Source organism: Sus scrofa, chromosome 16 (assembly GCF_054392235.1).
Source record: "Sus scrofa isolate SSC_HxYL_T2T_F1_AM1 chromosome 16, Sscrofa_HxYL_maternal_Yorkshire_Landrace_v2.0, whole genome shotgun sequence".
Taxonomy (NCBI): Eukaryota; Metazoa; Chordata; class Mammalia; order Artiodactyla; family Suidae; genus Sus; species Sus scrofa.
This window is the reverse complement of record NC_139398.1, coordinates 54,986,908-55,008,742: the sequence shown is the minus strand read 5'-3', so window position 1 is coordinate 55,008,742 and position 21,835 is coordinate 54,986,908. Positions and strand designations below refer to the sequence as shown.

The 21,835-nt window shown below is 34.9% G+C and overlaps 1 protein-coding gene across 4 annotated transcripts in view; it reads left to right on the top strand.

Annotated features, from left to right (window-relative positions):
• SREK1IP1 (SREK1 interacting protein 1) overlaps nt 1-21,835 on the top strand; it is a 469,058-nt gene that overhangs the window by 274,378 nt on the left and 172,845 nt on the right. For 3 of the 4 annotated variants that reach the window (XR_014831456.1, XR_014831455.1, XR_014831454.1), the window contains one exon: nt 3,501-3,661. The gene's annotated coding sequence lies outside the window, so the exon portion shown is untranslated. Of the gene's footprint in view, nt 1-3,500; nt 6,589-21,835 lie in introns of those variants that run through there. The other variant, XM_021076777.2, reaches the window with a different exon arrangement.

Sequence of the window (21,835 nt, the reverse complement as noted above, 5' to 3'; positions counted from 1 at the left end):
CATATGCCTTGGGAGTGGCCCTAAAAAGCAAAGAACAACAACAACAAAAAAGTTAATAAATTTGTTAATATCAGAAAAAATAATCAGAAAAAATAGACTTTAAAATAAGAGACATTACTGTAAGAATTTTAGAGTCACTCCATGGTGGCAATACTATAATTTCTTAAGAAACTCTCTGATGAAATAGTATCAAAATATATAAAGCAAAACTTGGCTTAATCAAAAGAAGAAATAGACAAATCCACAATCATAATGGGAGATTTTATCATACTTTTCCCAGTAATTAATAGATCAAACTGATAAAAATTTCAGTACTATTATAGATCCTTAGGACAATAAATTGACATGTGCCCAGGATTCTACAACTACAGAATATATACATTTAGGAAAATCAACTGCATCCTGGATCATAAAGCAAGTTTCACCAATTTTCAAAGACAAAGCGTTTAAACTTTATTCTTTGACCACAAGGCAGTTGGGTTTGAAATCACAAACAGTAGATAGCTAGAAAAGTCCAAATGTTTTGTAAATTGACAAAAACATATTTCTAATAGCTAATGTGTCAAACAATTCATAATAGAAATTTAAACTAATATTTACATTGGGTGATAGCATTATATTTCAAAACTGGTTTGATGCATCTAATGTTTATCTAGAGGGTGATTTAGGGCCTTAATTGTTTATATAAGAACAGAAGAAGTGCTAAACTAATGAGCTATATATTCAAGTTAAGGTTAGAAGAAGAATAGCAGAGGAAAAAAACTCCAAGAAAATACTAGGAAGAAAAGAATAAAGATGAGAATAGTAATTAATGAAATGGTAAACTGACAATAGAAAGTATCAACAAGACAAAAGCTGGTTTTTTGAAAGATTAATGTATTTTTCAAACCTCTAGCAAGCTTGAACAAAAGAGAAGGCATAAATAAACAACAGCAGTGATTTCAAAAAGAGGTTATTACCACAGATGTTTCAGACATAAAGAAGACAGTAAGAGGCTATTAGGAACAACTTTATGCCAACACACTCCAAAATTAGATGACAGAAAAATTCTTAGAAAAACTTATGTTAAGAAATTAAGATAAAATCCTCTTCACGAAGGAAAAAAAATACAAACCCAGGTTGCTTTATGGACAAGTTTTATCAAACATTTAAGGAGAAAATAATCCCAATCTTAAACAAATCATTCTGGAATATAGGTAAAGAGGGAATGTTCTTTTTCTTTCTTTCTTTTTTTTTTTTTTTTTTGTCTTTTTGCCATTTTCTTGGGCCGCTCTCGAGGCATGTGGAGGTTCCCAGGCTAGGAGTCGAATCGGAGCTGTAGCCACTGGCCTACGCAAGAGCCACAGCAATGTGGGATCCGAGCCGCGTCTGCAACCTACACCACAGCTCACGGCAACGCCGGATCATTAACCCACTGAGCAAGGCCAGGGACCGAACCCGCAACCTCATGGTTCCTAGTCGGATTCGTTAACCACTGTGCCACGACGGGAACTCCGGAATGTTCTTAATAATTCACAAAGGACCATAATTTTGACAAGGATTGTATAAGAAAGAAATTATAGGTCAATCTCATTAATATATACGAAAAACCCTCAACAAAACAGAAGCTATCAAAATCTATGCATGGAAATGTTAGTACATCATTAGCAAGTTGGGTTTATTCCTTCTATGAAATGTTGATTTCATATAAGAAAATAAATAAATGTAATTTTTCATATTATTAGCTTAAAAGAGAAAAATCATATAATGATTTTAATAGACAAAACTCTGATGAAATGTGACAGTTATTCAACATAAACAGTAGACAAGCAATCTGAGAAATAGAAGAAAAATTATCGAAACTCTGGAAATATTCTTTTGGAGATTAGCAAAGCTATAAGGTGCCTGCCATCACCACTTGAATTCAACACTGAATTAGAGACCCGACCTACCATGCTAATAATTTTAGAAGAAATAAAAGGAATAAGAGTTGGAAAGAAATTGTTCTCTCTATGAAGAAAACCTAAAACAATCTACAAATAAACTGTTTTAATTAAAAGAAGCAGAACATGCTTATAGTTAAAAAACTAGATGACATAAAATTTTGAAAAAAATCTATAATCTTAACACTGAGAAAAGGTCAGATATAACATTTTGGTATACTTTCCTATGACTTTTTCCTCTGTGTACTTTTATTTTTTATTTATTTGTTAATTTTTTTGTGTGTGGGTACTGTGTACTTTTAAAAATTTTAATTTTTTTACGTACTTAACTTTGTTGCATACATATGCAGGTTTGTAGCCTTGCATTTATTTTAGCCTTGCATTTTCCTTGTTTTTAATTAATTTTCTTTTTACAGCTGCACCTGCAGCATATGGAACTTCCCTGGCTAGGGATTGAATTGGAGCTATAGCAGCCGTCCTACACGACAGCCACAGTCATGCCAGATCCCAGCCACATCTGCAACCTATGTCTCAGCTTTTGGCAATGCCAGATCCTTAACCCACTGAGCCAGGCCAGAGATCGAACCTGCATCCTCACAGACACTATGTCAGGTTCTTAACCCACTGAGTCACAATGGGAACTCCTTTGTTTTTAAAAATCATCTAAAAAAATTAGTTTGTTGACGTAATTCTCTCTTATACAGATAAATACTTATTAATTTTCCAAATGTTCAGGGAGTTTCCAAATGTTTCTGTGGTAAAGAACTTGGTTGTCATGTCACAATATGTCTTTATGATTCATTCTTCAAATTGGGCCTACCTTTGAGACCATAATGTCCTAAGGACATTGGTCCATTATGGTTTTCTAAGACCATAACTGTCCTAAAGACCATAATAAATATTACTAAATTGTACACCAAACTGTGCAGTTAATTAAACTGCAGCCATCAGGTAATATGTTTTTAACTTACGAAATCCCAAAATAATTCCATATTATCATTTCTATTAAATTTGAGTATTATTTATCTTTGCTATTTTGATGATATGAAAAATTTTAAATACCTTTTAGAGCAGATTTAGATTCAGAGCAAAATTGAGAGAAATGTGCAGAGATTTCCCACATACTCTCTGTGCCCACACATGCATAGCCTCCCCCATTATTAATATCCTCCACCAGAAGGTTGCATTTGTTACACTGATGAACATAGACAATAGGAATTTACATCCTATTTTATTTGGTATTTTCTTGGTTACTAGTGAGGTTGAGTATCTTTCATGTTTTTGACCCATTTATACTTTTCTGTGTACTTTCTATCTCCTTTCTCCATTTATCTATGTAGTTCAAGGGTCTTTATAATTTTAAAAAATTGGCTAAGTTCATATTATTGTAAGAACATTATCATTTCTCTACATTTGTTGTAAGTTGTTTTCCTGTTTGATTTTTGTTTTCTTTTTTAAGTGATTTTTATTTTTTTCCATTGTAGTTGGTTTACAGTGTTCTGTCAATTTGTATTGCACAGAAAAGTGACCCAGTCGCACATATATATAATTTCTTTTTCTCGTGTGTGTTCATTGCAGGACTATTCACAATAACCAAGACATGGAAACAACCCAAAAGTCCATCAACAGATGAATGGATTAAGAAGATGGAATACTACTCAGCCAATTAAAAGTATAAAATAATGCCCTTTGCAGCAATATGGATGGAACTATAGAATCTCATTCTCATCCTGAGTGAAGTAAGTCAGAAAGAGAAAGACAAATACCATACGATATCACTTATATCTGGAATCTAATATATGACAGAAGTGAACCATCCCACAGAAAAGAAACTCATGACTTGAAGTTTGTGATTTTTTGACTTGTGATTTTTGCTTTCTACTCACAAATTCACAAATAATAGTTTTTATTTTCTTTCATAAGATGTACAACAAAAATTTGATGATTATTTTATTTTAACCTGCATTTCTCTGTTTTTAATGAAAATTACTATTTTGTTTCAGAGGAATTAAGAAATGTTAGAATATTATGTATACATATCAAAATAACACAACAAAGGAGATAGATAGTTTTATTTATACTTTTTAAAGTTTTTCTTTTTTTTTTTTCCCTTTGGGATAGAATTGTTAGGATTTACTCTCTCTCTCTCTCTCTCTTTTTTTTTGGCCACATCCATGGCATGCTGAAGTTCCCGAGCCAGGGATCAAACACCTGCCACAGCCGTAACGTGAGCCACAGCAGTGACAATGCTGGATCCTTAACGCACTGAGCCACCTGGGATTGGTAGAAATATGTTTAAGAGCCAGGAAAAGCCCCAGTGGTTCAGGAGTCCCAAATAATAATCTAGGTGATGAGAAAGTTATTCATTCATTCATTTATTTTAAAAGGTATCTGAAAGTGCCCACCATATGTGTAGGCTTGTGCATATAGTCGACGCTCTGAAGAGTGATGAAATGGACATGGATACAACTCTAGATGCACCCATTTAACCTTTTCAAGATCATGACAATGAAAGAAAGAGAGAGAGGGCAAAGGGATTAAGCTCTGACCAATGCTTAATTCTCCACAGTGTTAGGAAAAAGAGGCAGTCTGAAAAAGGCAGAGAAAAAGAAAAAGTGAAGGCTGGCCAAGCCAGCACAGCTCTTTTTAATATTCTAGTCACATGGTAATATGAGAGGTGACAGAAGTGTCCATATCTCTGTTAAACCTTTTAACCAGGTATAGTGATCACCACCAACTGGAAGTGGCCAATTAAAAGTCCCTATGACTGGTCCTGGTCAGTGGTAATAGTCATTTTTCTGTGGGTGGCATGAATGTATGTTTGTGTGTGCATGTGTGTATCTTAGTGAGAAGACTGGAGAAAAACATTGTTTCATCTTTCTAGAAGCTAACATTCCTCTGATTTATTAATTTTTTTTATGTTAACTAATTGGCTTAAAATTTGTCAACTGATATCAAACGTATGATTTTATTTTCTTCAGAGAGAAAGAGATCAAAGGAATATCAGCAAATTCCTCTCCATAACATTGTATGGTTGCTTCCTCAGTTTTTGCCACTGTTCCTACTTATTCTCCTCTGAAACCTGTAAAATGATCAAAACTGGATTTCCCTTGTGGTGGAGAAGGTTAATCATCTGGCATGGTCCCTGAAGTGGCTCGGGTCTTTGATGTGGTATGGGTTTAATCCCTGGTCTGGGACTTCCACATGCTATAGGTGTGGCCAAAATAAAAAATAAAATGAAGTAATCAAAACTAAAACAATAACTAATCAATTTGAGGCTTCCTTAAACACAAGACTACAAATTTACCTCCAATTCTAGTTCCTATCTCAATTTACAGTCAGTAACAATGTCCAATTGAACTCAAAGAACAAGCATACCAGCAGATACAATGTAGTACAAATAATGTAAAATTAGCAGTATAAATTTCCTGATATTTAAAATTTAAAAATATGAGTTCTCTTATTATCAGATTCCTGTGGGGAAACTTAACCCCTCCCCAGCCTAGTAAATTGCCCCTCTGGCTCTTGTTCTGCTATTGAAATTTTAGTAGTTTCTTTCACATTCCCTAATCCAATCTCAAATCTCTCATTTATATACACAGATTGAAAAATCTCATTGCATTCCAGGCAAAAAAAGTGAAAAGGGACCTATGCTCATACAAATGCTTGCAATATATTTCAAATATTAGGATAATAATATTACAAGCACAAAGGTGGAGTTAATGGGGTTAATTATAAATTGACTTAATTACAAAACGCCAAAAATCAGGCTGATATCTGATTTCTTTTGCAATTTTAAATACCAGAGGGAAATGGGTAAGGACCATGATAATTATGAGAAAAGACTGTATTTTTCAAACTTTATACTCAGCTTTTTATTTATGAGGGTAAAAGAAAGACATTTTCTTATATGTAATGACATGTTGTTCTTGATAAAATTATTGACAGATGAAACAAGTAAGAGCTCAAGAGTGGGAAAGTAAAAAAAAAAAAACAAAGCTAAATATAATTGCAGTTGATCTGGTTATATAACTAATCTTGAAAGAGGCAATATGTGGTGTAAATATAACATAATAGTAATAGCCGAGACTTCAAGCCTCAGACTTTGTTAATTAAAGCTGAGAACCATGTATGTAAAAAGAATGGGAGTGAGCATGAAAACAGCCCAAACAAGCTGGATGTAAGCAATTGTGATACATTTTGTTATGAACTTACGTTGAAAAGGAAGTTTTATTGTAAATATACTAATAACTCAGTAATAATCTAGATGCCAAATCTCAGCTATTGTTACACAAAACTGAGAACCAGGGGAGAGGAGAATGCTGTAACAACAATGGCTTACCAAAAGAGAGGAGTTGTATTTAATCAATGACGTAAGAATTGCTATTGTATGGTAATAATAAAAAGCAGACCAGGAGCTCCCACTGTGGCTCAGTGGTAATGAACCCAACTAGTATTCATGAGGATGAGGATTCAGTCCCAGTCCTCAATCAGTGGATTAAGGATCCAGCATTGCCATGAGCTGTGGTGTAGGCCTCAGACATGGCTTGGATGTGGCATTGCTGTGGCTGTGGCATAGGCCAGTAGCTGACCCTCTGATTCGACCCCTAGCCTGGAAACTTCCATATGCCACAGGTGCAGCACTGAAAAAAGAGAAAAAAATAAAGCATACCAACTTTAAGTTGATTTTATTTTTGTTTTTGAATTCCATTGAGGAGGAAGAAAACTTTCTACTACCCTTCTAAGATCTTCTGATTGGTCAGAAGTAATGAGACAGAACTAATTCTCAATTAACAGGAGAAAAATCAAATTTAATTTCATATATACAGGAACCCCTCCCCCACCCCCCACATATGAGAAGTTCAGAGATAGAAAGGTAAAATGAGGTATGTATGCCATTCTGAGCTAAGGAATGGGACAGGGCCCTGGGGCTCTCAAAGATAGGAGGCTAATTCACAGGAAGATAAAAAAAAAGAGCAGATACTGGGCAATTAGATGTTTACCCTGTCACACAGATGGGGCCACTTAGATGAAATTTATTTCTGGTAATAACTCTTTTTCTGGAGAAAATTCCCAACTCAAATTCCTCTAGGTAGTTAAGGGAGGGGCAGTAGTTTGTCTTAAATCCACAGGGTGTCAACTGCCTTTAGCTCAAAATAATCTTCACTTTCAAAATGGCACATTTTGGAGATGCCTGTTTTGAACCCCTGCAACTCTCTAAAGCATTTAAATTTCCTACACCTATTCACGCTGCTCCCACTGACTAGCATGTCCTGTGCCATTAGTCTTAAATAGGGAGAATTTTTATTTATTTATTTATTTATTTATTTGTTTGTTCAGCATATGGAGGTTCCCAGGCTGGGGGTCTAATCAGAGCTGTAGCTGCCGGCCTATGCCACAGTCACAGCAACACAGTATCAGAGCTGCATCTGTGACCTACACCACAGCCAGAGCAACTCAGGATCCAAGCTGAGTCTGTGACCTACACCACAGCTTATGGCAATGCTGGATCCTTAACCCACTGAGGGAGGCCAGGGATCAAACCTGCAACGTCATGGTTCCTAGTCGGATTTGTTAACCACTGCTCCACAAGGGGAACTGCAGGAGAATTTAAATTTATTGCTTAATATCAACGTTAACAGAAAGTAATATGTTAAAAAATGCCATTTGCAGTAATATGGATGCAACTGGAGATTCTCATACTAAGAGAAGTAAGTCAGAAAGAGAAAGACAAATACCATATGATATCACTTATATGCGGAATCTAAAATACAGCACAAATGAGCCTATCTACAAAACAAAAATAGAGACAATAGAGAGTAGACTTGTGATTGCCCGGGGGTGGAGGATGGACTGGAATTTGGGGGTTAGTAGATGCAAACTATTATATTTAGAATGGATAGGCAATGAGCTTATATGCTATAGCACAGGGGACTGTATTTAATCTCTTGAGATAGAACATGATGGAAAATAATATGAGAAAAAGAAGGTATATATGTATATATGACTTGATCACTTTTCTGTATAGCAGAAATTGGCACAACATTGTAAATTAATTATACTTTAATAAAAGAAATTATCTTAAAAATTCCTTTAAAGCTGACCACTAATAAAATTTAAAAGAAATCCCAAAACATTGGAAAATTTGAAGTACAGAGGAAGAGGGGAAACTTGTAGTAAATGGCTGTGGAGGCACATTGCTCTGTGAATCACACAGCAGATAATAGTTATAATAACTGGATAAAATATTTTAAAATGAAATGAATTAAAGGTACAGGAAAGCATCCGAAATAGAAGCTGGAATAAAGTTTTTTTCTTGAAAAACTTCAACTAGAAAGGGTGAGAATTGCGAAGTTATGACTTGGCCTGAAGAAAGTTTCGTCCTACATTCATTTATGAAGTAGCTTCCAGGGGATACAACAAAACATACAGAGACTTGAAAAATAGAGCGTCACAGGGGAAAAGCTATGAATTGCTATTTTTTTTTTCCTTTCTTAAACCAAGAGCATTTCCAATTGTGTGCAGTTTGGGCAGGATAAAGCTGCAAATTTAGGGCTTTGAAGTGTTAGAGAACAAAGCCTGAGGATTATCTTGAAATGGGGGGAGTGAGAACCACCAGAAACAAGATAACTTTAGGATGAGCCCTCAAATGTGAGTATAATATGTCTCCATCCTTGGATGACTGTGAAATCACAAAGGCAAGGGTGTGTGCCAGGCTAACATAGGAGTAACCACTAACCTCAAGATTAGAACCGATAGATCAGCAGCTTCATCACTCAGAGAAGACTAAAGTTTTCAGTTTGAAATTAGACAGCTGAATGACCCAAAAGAACAAAAAGACAACAACCTGCAGGTGAATACAACAGAATTCTGTGTCACTCTATCATATTATTATATCGTGTCTAGTTTCCAACCAAATATTACTAGATTGTCAAAGAAACAGGAAAGTGAAACCCATACTCAGAAAATTGGGAGTCATTAGAAATTGACTCTAAATATTGACTTAAAGGGCCAAGACTTCAAAACAACTACTATAAGTACAGTCATAGAATTAAATGAAAATACGTTCAATGAGCTAAAAATAAATGTTCTTCTTGGTCAAAATTTTTTTGCTGTTTCAGTGCTTTTCCTGTTTCATTGTAAGCTTTAGAATTAGTTTGTCAATTTCTACAAAAGAGGCTGCAGGGATTTTGAGAGGATTTACACTGAAACTATAGGTCAATTTGATATCTTAACAATATTGAATCTTCAAATCTCTAAACACAGAATGTCCTTTTATATTCATAGTTTGTTCTCTGTGTACCCCAGTTGTGCCTCCATGAATTCAAACACTGTGGTTTGAAAATATTTGAAAAAAAAATTTTCAGAAATTTCTGAAAATCAAAACTTTGCTGTGTGGGGGCAACTGTTTCCACAACCTTTACACTGTGTTTACAACTATTTACATATCATTACATTGCATTAGCTATTATAAATAATCTAGAGATGATATAAAAATATGAGAGGAAATGTGTAGATTATAAGCAAATACTACACCATTTTATATGAGGGATTTGAGCACCCCAATTTTGGTAACTGCAAACCAATCCCCTGCAAATCCTGGGAGACCACTGCATTCAGATCTTCTCTAATTTTTCTCAACAGTGTTTTGTAATTCTTAGTGTTCAAGTCTCCCACTGCTTTTGTTAAATTTATTCCTAAGAATTTTGTTCTTTTTGATGCTACTAAGAATGGAATCACATCCTTAATTTCATTTTCAGATTGAATATTGGTAGAACATAAGATTATTTTTGTAAATTGATCTTGTATCCTATGATTTTGCTGAATTCTCTTATTAGTTCAAATATATATATTTTTTTCTATGTGTATTCCTTGGAAATTTCTACAAACAGGATCATATCATATGTGGAAAAAAAAGAGTTTTACTTCTTTTCTTACAATCTGGATGTCTTTCATGTCTTTTTCTTGCTTAATTGTACTGACTAAAATATCCAGTTTAATTCTGGATAGAAATGGTGAGAGTGAATATCCTTGCCTTTTTCCTAATCAAAGAGAGAAAGCATTCAGACCCTTACTCCGAAGTACAATATTAACTATAAGCTTTACAAAAATTCCTTTTATGAAGTTGATGAAGTTCATTTCTATTTCTCATTTATTGAGACTGGGCCTGGATTTTGCTAAACAATTTTTCAGTATTTATTGGGGTGATCATGTGGGTTTTGTCATTTATTTGCATAATCTACCTATTACATTGATTATTTTTTTTCCCTTGCACTCTTTCCTTGCTTTTTTCTCCTTTTGTTTTCCTTAGAGTGTTTTCTAGGAACTTCAATAATCTGCTAATCAGTGGTGGTGATGAGGGTCAGCTTTATTTGTGATCTTAGAGGAAACGCATTCAAAGTTGGTTTACTAGGCAAATTTTTGCTGTTGGTTAACCAAGAAGAGAAAGCTACCTTTATTCCTTAGATTTTTATGAACTTTTAATAATAAATATTACTTAACTCTATCACATGCTTTTGCATCATTTGCCATAATTATTTCAGTTTTATATTTCAATATATTAACAGAGTGAATTGCATAGATTTTGCTGATGCTAAAGTATTTGCCAATGCTTACATTCTTGGGATAAAATCTCAATGATGTAATTTTGAAATGTATTATTGGATTTATTTTTAAAAATAATTTTATACTCACATTCATAAGTAATATGAGCAGTATACAATTTTTTCTTTTTCTATTATTACCTGGTTTTGGAATCATGATTACACTAACTTCATGTAATAAGCTGAGCAGTTTTGTATAACCCTTCCATTAAACATTCTTGGCCCGCAGTTTTTGGAAGATTTCTTTGTCCATCATTTCAATTTATTTAATGTTCACTTACTTGTTCATGTTTTATTTTTATTTTATCAAATTTGTCACTTTGTATTCTTCTAGATGTACCCATTTAATTCAGGTTCAATTGAGCAAATGATCAGCTGGCCATATTCCAAGAGGTTGCAGTACAGGGGGAGGTACTTTATTGATTAACGAGGATTCCATCATTCATCATAACTGCTGTAAATTATAATTCAATATAAGCATTAGTTTCTTTCTTACTCTATCTTGGTAAGGAATGTCAGAACCCACACCACAATAGAAGATAGCATCAGTGTTGTAAGAGTAAATATGATAAAAAACTACAGCTGAAGAAACAGGGGGTAAGTCAGAAATTGTTAAGTGCCTAGATTCTAAGTAACTGAGAAGGAAGGAAAGGCACATTAGGATTATGGTAGAGGCAGAAAAGGGCCTCCAGGATTGTGGCAAAGGCTGGAAAGAATGGGACCAGGAGAGGCAAAGGCATGGGATAGTGACCTTGAGGCCAAGGGCTATGTTTATTCTGCTGATTTTATCCCCAGCCCCACTCAGATGCCTGGAATAAGAATGTTTAATTATGCTGTTAATGGGTATTTTGAAGGGAGGGAGGGAGGAGAGAGAGAAAGGCGAGAAAGAGAGTGCTTTTCCATTAACCATTTGTGTGATCTTGAATAAAGACTTATACTTCATTTGCCTATTGCTTTTTATCCTCATCAGGATCAAAAGAGGTAATTTATGCAAAGCATCTATCCCTGTGCCTATTTTGTGCAAGTATTTACTAATTGCCAGTTCAAAACATGTTCCCCTTTCTGTATTATAAAATTGCTAGGAGTCAGCGAGGCATCTATTAACTACTAATAGTCAGGAAACTATTTTTTTGAGCACATCTTTTCTTCCTCCTTTACAAAGACAGTTACAAAGTAGTAACCCCAGAATGATCAAGAAAGGCTTCCTGTCTCGAGAAGAAAAGCTGATTCTTTAAATTCTGTGGCTTGTGTATGGAAACATCCATTTGTTGTGGTACTGGCCATTTTGGAGGATGCTAGTACCAGTTTGTAGGAGCAGGATCATCTGCTCAACTGTTTTCAGGGAGGACAGTCTAATCTTGGACTCTGTGGGTTGTGTACTTGCAACTGTATGTTGAGGATCCAGCAGGACCTTACATACGCCTTCCATTGTCTTTAAAGTTGGTAGATGCAAACTATTATATTTAGGATGGATAAGCAATGAGATCCTACCTACTATGTAGCACAGGGAACTATATCTAGTCACTTGTGAAGGAACATGATGGAGGATAATGTGAGAAAAAATATATAAAGTGGGTTGCTTTGCTGTATAGTAGAAATTGGCCTAACATCATAAATCAACTATAATTAAAAAAATTTTAAAAAGAACTACAGTGCATTCACATCAGAATGTAAGCTACTCAGCAATGATTTTTGTTTCAGTGCTCACTTTTTTTCCTAGTACCCAAAGTAGTACATGAATGCAAGTGATACTGAGCAAATACTTTCTATTGAGTCTCAGCCATTGCTTTTTTTTAAAACATAAACTTTATTTTGAAATTTATTTCCCTAGACTTTCCTTGTTTTTGATGACCTTTACGGTTTTCAGGAGTACTCATTAGGTATTTTGTAGAATGTCCTTTGGGTTTGTCTTATGTTTTTCTCATGATTGGACTGGGGTTATTTTCATCACTCTTCATGAGAGTATATTATCATCATGATTTATCATAGTTGATAATTTCCTTTGTTAACTTTCTTTATTGCAGAGTCCTCCACCCCCACCTCCCAATCTATTTAGTACTGTAGTTTTTTAGAACTGCTATAACAAAGTCCCACAAATTTGGGGGCTTAAAATTATAGATAGGTGTTCTTTCACAGTTCTGGAGATGAGAAATCTGAAATCAAGGTATTGGCAGGATTGGTTCCTTCTGGGGGCTCTGAGGAAGAGTCTGCTCCATGCCACTTTTCTAGCTTTTAGGGTTTTCTGGTGTCCCTGGTGTTCTTTGGTTTACTCATGTATCATGCCAATCTCTGGCCCTGTCTTCACATGGCATTGCAACCTTTGTATCTGTGCTCAGATTTCACTTGCATTTGAAGGACAATGATCAGTGAATTAGGGTCTACTCTAATGACATCATCTTAATTTTATTACACGTACGAAGACCTTATTATAACCATGGGTTAAATCCACTTCACCTGCTTTCACTAATCAAGGTTATTTTAAGAGCTCCACGCTCTCCAAGGTGCAGGTAGCCTCAATAACATGATGATTTCCCTAGTTAATTTTCTAGGAATGTGGAGTCAGCTGTGTCTAGTAAAGCTGAGCTGGCTGAGACTGGATAGGACCATTGACCTTTCAACTAGGCTTATGGGAGTGTCCCGCTTCATGACCTCTTTTAACCATAGAGGGATGAAATCTCCGCCCTCAGAAAGTGCCCGAGGCTTGTAGCTTAGTTACACTTGCATTGGACAATTACTGCACCTTTTCCCAATCACCTTTAGCCACGCCCCGCACACCTCAGACCACCCTGCTGCTTTCTTCATTATCCTATAAATACCGAGAGCCCCTTCCATTCCGGAGGCAGATTTGTGATTTGTTTTCCTGTTAGTTTGGCTGCTAGCTACCTTACTGTGAACCTGTCTCTCTCTCTCTCTCTCTTTTTTTTTTTTTTAACTTGCTGTGTATCCGGTAAAATGAACCTGGTTTGACAAAGTTATTTCCAGGTAAGATCAGCCTCACAGATTTGAGAGAAATGAGGTAGTATGATATGTGGCTGTCCATGTGAAAAATCCTTTAGGCAGAGGAACTATAAGAGCAAAGTTCTCAGGTGGGAATTCCATGAACATTTGGAGATCACAGTGGTTGGAGCAGAGTGACCAGTGGGAAGGCTGGTAGAAAATAAGATCAGAGTGGTGGCAGGGATCAGATTATAGGAAGCTGTGTACTGCATAGTTATTTGATGTTCGCATGTATTATGAAATGATCACCATAATAGATCTACTAACGCTGTGCCCTCATACAAACTTTATACAGGTTTATTGACTGTATTACTTATGCTGTATATTATAGCCCCATGACTTACTTATTACGTAACTAGACATTTCACATCTTAATCTCCTTCATCTGTTTCACCCTTTCTTGCACTGGGCAACCACCTGTTTGTTCTGTTTTCATTTTGGCTGGTTTTTATGATTTCATGTAAGGGGTTATATGGTATTTGTCTTTCTGTGATTTATTTCACTTAACGTAATACTTTCTATATCCATCCATGTTGTCGAAAAAGGCAAGATTTCATTCTTTTTTAATGGCTGAGTAATATGCATATATGTAGATATATGCAACATATCAGCACATCTTCTTTACCCATTTGTCTGTTGATAAACATTGCCATGGGAAGTATTTCCATATCTTGGCAGTAGTAAATATGCTGCAGTGAACCTTAGAGTGCATATATCTTTTTGAATTAATGTTTTATTTTCTTCAGGTAAATACTCAGAATTTCTGGATTATATGGCAGTTCAGTTTTTAATTTTTTGAGGAAACTCCATGCTGTATTTCATAGTGGCTATACCAATTTACAAATTCACCAAAAGTGCATGATGGTTCCCTTTATTTCACAGATTCACCAGTATTTGCTATTTGTTATCTTTTCAATGATAGCCAGTCTGACAGGTGTGAGGCAATACCTCATTGTGGTCTTGATTTGCATTTCCCTGATGATTAGTGATGTTGAACACATTTTCCTGTGTCTGTCGACCATCTGTGTGAGTTCTTTTAAAAATATCTATTCAAGTCCTCTACTCATTTTTAATCAGGCTGTTTTTTGATGTTAAGTTTTAGGAGTTCTTTGTATATTTTGGATATTAACCCCGTATCACACAATTTGCAAATACCTTCCATTCAGTAGGATGCTTTTCATTTTGTTGATAATTTCCTTCATTGTGCAAAAGCTTTTTTTTTTTTGTTTGCTGTGGTCCATTTGTTTATTTTTTTGTTTGCTTGAAAAGACAAATCCAAAAAACACTGCTAAAACTGATGACAAAGGATCCTACTGCCTATGTTGTCTTCCAGGAATTTGATGGTTTTAGGACTTTGATCTATATATTTAATATATTTTTATTTTTTGTGTGTCTGGTGTGATAAAGTGGTCAAATTTGATTTATCACATGTAGTTGTCTACTTTCCCCAACATCATTTATTGAAGAGGCTGTCTTTTCCCTGTAACATAGCCTTGCCTTCTTTGTCATAGATTACTTGCCCATGCTAGGTGGGTTCTGAGCTCACTCTTCTGTTCCATGAACTTGTGCATATTTGTGCCAATACCATACTGTTTTGATGATTGTAGCCTTGTAGTACAGCCTGAAATCAGGGAGCATGATACCTCGAATTTTGATCTTTTCTCTCAGGAAAGAAGCTATTCAGGGTCTTTTGTGTTTCCATGCAAATTTTAGAAGGATTTGTTCCAGTTTAGTGGAAAGCATTATGAATATTTTGATAGGAATTGCTTTGAATCTGTAGATTACTCTGGGTAGAATAGCCATTTGAACAGTATTACTTCTTCAAACCCATGAGTCAGTCTACCTTTGCATTTGTTTGTGATGTCTTTGATTTATTGCATCAATGTCTATAACTTTTCCAAATACAGGTCTTTTACTTTCTTGGCTATATTTATTTCTAGATATTACATTCTCTTTGATGAAATTATAAATGAGATTATTTTCTTAATTTCTCTAATAGTTAATTGTTAGTGCATAGAAATGCAAGAGATTTCTGTATAGTAATCATACATAACTTTGGTGGGTTCTAATACTTTTGCAATGGAGACTTTGGGTTTTAAATAAAAATCCCTGCTAAATATGTCACATTCTGATGTGAATGCACTGTCGTTCTTTTTTTAAAAAATTTAAGTGTAGTGATTTATGATGTTATGCCAATTTCTACAATGGAGAAATATACTTTTGCAATGGGGACTTTGGGGTTTTCTAAATAAAATACTATGTCATGTGTGAATAATGCAGTTTTATCTCTTTCTAATTTGGATAACTTTTTGCTTATTTTTCTTACCTGTGGCTAGGATTTCCAATTCCAATACCACTAAAAAGAAGTGGCAATAGTGGGAGTCATTGTCTTGTTTCTAAATTTACTAGAAAAGGCTTTCAGCTTTCACCTTTGAGTATGATGTTGGCTGTAGGTTTGTCATAAATGACCTTATTATGTTGAGGTATGCTCCCTCTATACCCACTTTGTGAAAAGTTTTTATCGTAAATGGATGTTGAATTTTGCCAAAAGTTTTCTCTGCATCAGAGATGATCATATTATTTGTATTCTTCATTTGTTAATGTGGTGTATCACACTGATAGATTTGCAGATATGAAACCATATTTACACTCCTGGGATAAATCACAATTAATCATTGTGTATGAACTTTTAATGTAGTGTTGAATTTAGTTTGCTAATATTCTGTTAGGGTGATGCTGGCCTTATAAAATGAATTGAGAAATATTTTTTCCTCTTCAATTTTTTGGAATAGTTTGAGAAGGATAGGCAGTAACTCTTTAAATATTCCATAGAACTGACTTCTGAAGCCAGTCCTAAACTTGGGATTCTTGGTAATATTTTTTTTTATTACTGATTGAATCTTATTGATAGTAATCCCTCTGGTCCTATTTTCCATTTGTTCTTGATTCAGTCATGGGAGCTTTTACATATCTAGGAATTTGTCTATTCTAGGTTGTCAATTTTATTGGCAAATAATTATTCACAGTCACCTCTTTTGATCCTTTTTATTTCTGTAGTGTCAGATGTAACACTTTGATTTTTGATTCTCTTTATTTGGGCCCTCTTTCTTTTTTTTTCTTTGAGTCTGGATAAAATTTTATCACTTTTTTTTTTTTTTTTTTTTTTGGTTTTCAAAGAACCAACTCTTAATTTCATTTGATCTTTTCTATTTGTTTCTCTAAGTCTCTATATTCTCTCTTTCCATGATGAACTGTATTATTTATTTCTCTCTACTAAGTAGGTTTTGTTTGTTCTTTGTATCTTGCTCTGCTATGTATAAGGTTAAATTATTCATTTGAGATTTTTCTCTTTTTTTTGTATATAATGATTTTTATTTTTTCCATTTTAGCTGGTTTACAGTGTTCTGTCAATTTACTACTATATAGCAAGGTGATCCAGTCAGACGTACATGCACGCATTCTTTTTCTCACATTATCATACACCATCATAAGTGACCTGATAGAGTTCCTAGTTCTTTACAACAGGATCCCATTGCTTATCTTTTCCAAAGACAATAGTTTGCATCTATTAACCCAAAATACCCAGTCCATCCCACTCCCTATTCCTCCCCTTTGGCAACCACAAGTCTGTTTTCCATGTCCATGATTTTCTTTTCCGTGGAAAGGCTCATTTGTGCCATGTATTAGATTCCATATATGTGATATCACATGGTATTTGTCTTTCTCTTTCTGACTTACTTCACTCAGGATGAGAGGCTCTAGTTCTTTTTTATGGCTGAGTAGTATTCCATTGTGTATATATACACCACATCTTCCTGATCCAATCACCTATCAGTGGACATTTGGGTTGTTTTCATGTCTTATCTGTTGTGAATAGTGCTACAATGGACATATGGGTGCATGTGTCCTTTTCAAGGAAAGTTTTGTCTGGATAGATGCCCAAAGGGTGGGATTTCTGGGTCATATGGTAGTTCTATATATAGTTTTCTAAGTTACCTCCATACTGATTTCCATAGTGGTTGTACCAATTTACATTCCCACCAACAGTGCAGGAGTGTTCCCCTTTCTCCACACCCGCTCCAGCATTTATTATTTGTGGACTTATTAATGATGGCCATTTTGACTGGCGTGAGGTGTTACCTCATGGTAGTTTTGATTAGCATTTCTCCAATAATCAGTGATGTTGAACATTTTTTCATGTGCTCGTTGGCCATCTGTATATATTCTTTGGAGAAATGTCTATTCAGGTCTTTTGCCCATTTTTCCATTGGATTGTTGGCTTTTTTGCTGTTGAATTGTGTAAGTTGTTTGTGTATTTTAGAGATTAAGCCCTTGTCAGTTGCATAATTGCAACTATTTTCTCCCATTCCATAGGTTGTCTTTTTGATTTTTTTTTTTAATGGTTTCCTTTGCTGAACAAAAGCGTGTCAGTTTGATTAGATCCCATTGGTTTATTTTTGCTTTTATTTCTGTTTCTTTGGGAGACTGACCTGAGGAAATATTTGTAAGGTTGATAGCAGAGCATGTTTTGCCTATGTTCTCTTCTAGGAGTTTGATTGTGTCTTGTCTTACATTTAAATATTTAAACCATTTTGAGTTTAGTTTTGTGCATGGTGTGAGGGTGTGTTCTAATTTCATTGCTTTGCATGCAGCTGTCCAGTTTTACCAGCACATTTGTTGAAAAGACTGTCTTTTTCCCATTTTATGCTCTTGCCGCCTTTGTTGAAGATTAATTGACTTTAGGTGTCTGGGTTTATTTCTGGGTTCTCTATTCTGTTCCATTGGTCTGTATGTATGGTTAGGTACCAGTACCACACTGTCTTGATTCCTGTGGCTTTGTAATATTTCCGGAAGTCTGAGAGAGTGATGCCTCCTGCTTGGTTTTTGTTCCTCAGGATGGCTTTGGCAATTCTGTGTCTTTTGTGGTTCCATATGAATTTTTGGATTGTTTGTTCTAGTTTTGTGAAAAATGTCATGGCTAATTTGATAAGGATTACATTGAATCTGTAGAGTGCTTTGCATAGTATGGATATTTTTACAATATTAATTTTTCCAACCCAGGAGCATAGAATATCTTTCTGTTTCTTTAGCTTATCTTTATATTTCTTTATTTTCTTAGAATCCTCTTTAATTTCCTTGATTAATGTTTTATAGTCTCAGCATATAAGTCTTTCACATCCTTGGTCAGGTTTATTCCCAGGGATTTGATTTTTTTGGGGGGTGCAATTTAAAAAGGTATTGTATTTTTGTATTCCTTTTCTAATATTTCATTGTTAGTATCCAGAAATGTGACCAAATTTCTGAATGTTGATCTTATATCCTGCTACTTTGCTGAATTTGTTGATCAGTTCAAGCAGTTTTTGGGTTGATTCCTTAGAGTTTTCTATGTATAGTATCATGTCATCTATATGTAGTGACAATTTTACCTCCACTCTTCGAATTTGGATACCTTTTGTTTATTTCGTTTGTCTGACTACTGTGGCTAGGATTTCCAATACTATGTTGAATAACATGGTGAGAGTGGGCATCCTTGTCTTGTTCCAGATTTTAGTGGGAAGGTTGTCAGCCTTTTTTACATTGAGTATTATATTTGCTGTGGATTTGTTGTAAGTGACTTTTATTATGTTAAGGTATGTTCCCTCTATACCCATTTTGGTAAGAGTTTTTATCAAGAATGGATGTTGGACTTTGTCAAATGCTTTTTCTACACCTATTGAGATGATCACATGGTTTTTGACTTTTCTTTAGTTAATGTGGTGTATAACATTGATTGATATGTGTATGTTGAACCATCCTTGTGAACCTGGGATGAATCCCACTGGTCGTGGTGTATGATCTTTTTTATATGTTGTTGGATTTGGTTGGCTAAGATTTTTTTGAGAATTTTTGCATCTATATTCATCAAAGATATGACCTATAGTTTTCTTTTTTCGTATCTTCGTCTGGTTTTGGTATTAGGGTGATGGTGGCATCATGCAATGTCTTTGGGAGTATTTCTTCCTATTCAACCTTTTGGATAAATTGCAGAAGGATGGGTATAAGTTACTCTTTGTGTGTTTGATAGAATTCAACTGTGAAGCCATCTGGTCCTGGGCTTTTATTTGTAGGGAGTATTTTTATGAAATATTCAATTTCATCTCTAGTGATTGTTCTGTTCAGTTGGACTGTTTTTCCTTGATTCAAGGTTTGGCAGGCTGTAAGTCTCTAGAAAGTCATCCATTTCTTTTAGGTTGTCAAATTTGTTGGCATACAATTGTTAATAATATTCTCTTATGGTTTTTTGTATTCCTGCAGTATCCATTGTGAGTTCCCCTTTTTCATTTCTCATTTTGTTTATTTGGTATTTTATCTCTCCTACTCTTTCTGAATCTGGCCAGAGGTTGGTCAATTTTGTTTGCCTTTTCAAAGAACCAGTTCTTCGTTTTATTGATTTTTTTTTTCTATTCTTTTTGAATCTCTATATTATTGATTTCCTCTCAGATCTTCACGATTTCCTTCCTTCTGCTGACTTCAGGTTTTGCTTGTTCTTTTTTTAATTCATTTAGTTGGTGAGTTAAGTTGTCAATTTTGAGATTTTCCTCATGTTTGAGGAAGGCCTGTATTGCTATGAATTTCCCTCTGATCACTGCTTTTGTGGCATCCCATAGATTTTGAGTGGTTGTGTTTTCATTATAATTTGTCTCGAGGTATTTTTTAATTTCCTTCTTGATTTTGTCATTGACACATTGGTTTTTTAGTAGCATGTTGTGTAGGCTCCATGTAGTTAGTTTTTTTTCTCATTTCTTTTCTTGTGGTTGATATCTAGTTTGATGCCATTGTGGTCAGAGAAGATGCTTGAAATAATTTCTATACTCTTAAATTTGTTGAGTTAGTTTTGTGCCCCAGTATGTGGTAAATCCTTGAGAATGTTCCATGTGCACTTGAGAAGAATATATATTGTGATGTTTTTGGATGTAATGTCCTGAAAATGTTGATTAAGTCTAACTTTTCTATTGTGTCATTTAGGATCTCTGTTGCCTTATTGATTTTCTGTCTAGAGCATCTGTCCATTGATGTAAATGGGGTGTTAAAGTCTCATACTATTATTGTATTCCCATCAATTTTTCCTTTTTTTTTTTTTTTTTTTTTTTTTTTTTTTTTTTTTTTTTTTTTTGTCTTTTTGTCTTTTGTTGTTGTTGTTGTTGCTATTTCTTGGGCCGCTCCCACGGCATATGGAGGTTCCCAGACTAGGGGTCCAATCGGAGCTGTAGCCACCGGCCTACATCAGAGCCACAGCAACGCGGGATCCGAATTTTTCCTTTCTTATATGTTAGTATTTGTTGTATGTATCTGGGTGCTCCTATATTAGGGGCATATATATTGACAATTGTAATATCCTCTTCTTGAATGGATTAATCATTAAATATTGTTCTTCTTTGTCTTTATGGCCTTCATTTTAAAGCCTATTTTGTCTGATAGGAGTATTGCAACTCCTGCCCTTCTGTCTTATACATTGGCATGAAATATCTTTTCCCATCCTGTCATTTTAATCTATATATGTCCTTTGCCCTAAGGTGAGTCTCTTGTAGACAGCAGATTTTAGGTGTTTACTTTTTTATTCTAATCTGCCACTCTGTGTCTTTTGATTGGAGCATTCAGTCTGTTGACATTTAAGGTAATGATTGATAGATATGTATTTATTGCCATTTTAAACCTTGTTTTCCAGTGGATTCTGTGTTTCTCCTCTCTTCATTTCTATTTTTGGTTGGATGATTTCCATTTATTTTATGCTTGATTACTTTTCTTTTTAGTTTTCTTTTCTTTTCTTCTTTTTTTTTTTTTTGTCTTTTGTCTTTTTGCCATTTCTTGGGCTGCTGCCGCAGCATATGGAGGTTCCCAGGCCAGGGGTCAAATCGGAGCTGTAGCCTCCAGCCTATGCCAGAGCCACAGCAATGTGGAATCTGAGCCGCGTCTGTGACCTACACCACAGCTCAAGGCAACGCCGGATCCCTAACTCACTGAGCAAGGCCAGGGATTAAACCCAGATCCTCATGGTTCCTAGTCGGATTTGTTAACCACTGAGCCATGATGGGAACTCCTACTTTTCTTTTTAGTTTTTGTGAATGTAATATTTGGTTTTGACTTGTGGTTGCCCTATTTTTTAAGTATGTGAACCCCTTCCTATATCTGCCTGGTTTAGCCTGATAGTCATATAGGCTCAAACACATTATTAAAAAAAAAAAAAAAGAATCTATATTTCCTTACTTTCCTTCCCCACATTCTATGATTTTGAAGTCCTTTTTTAACATCTTTATGTCTGTCCTTTTGCTGTTT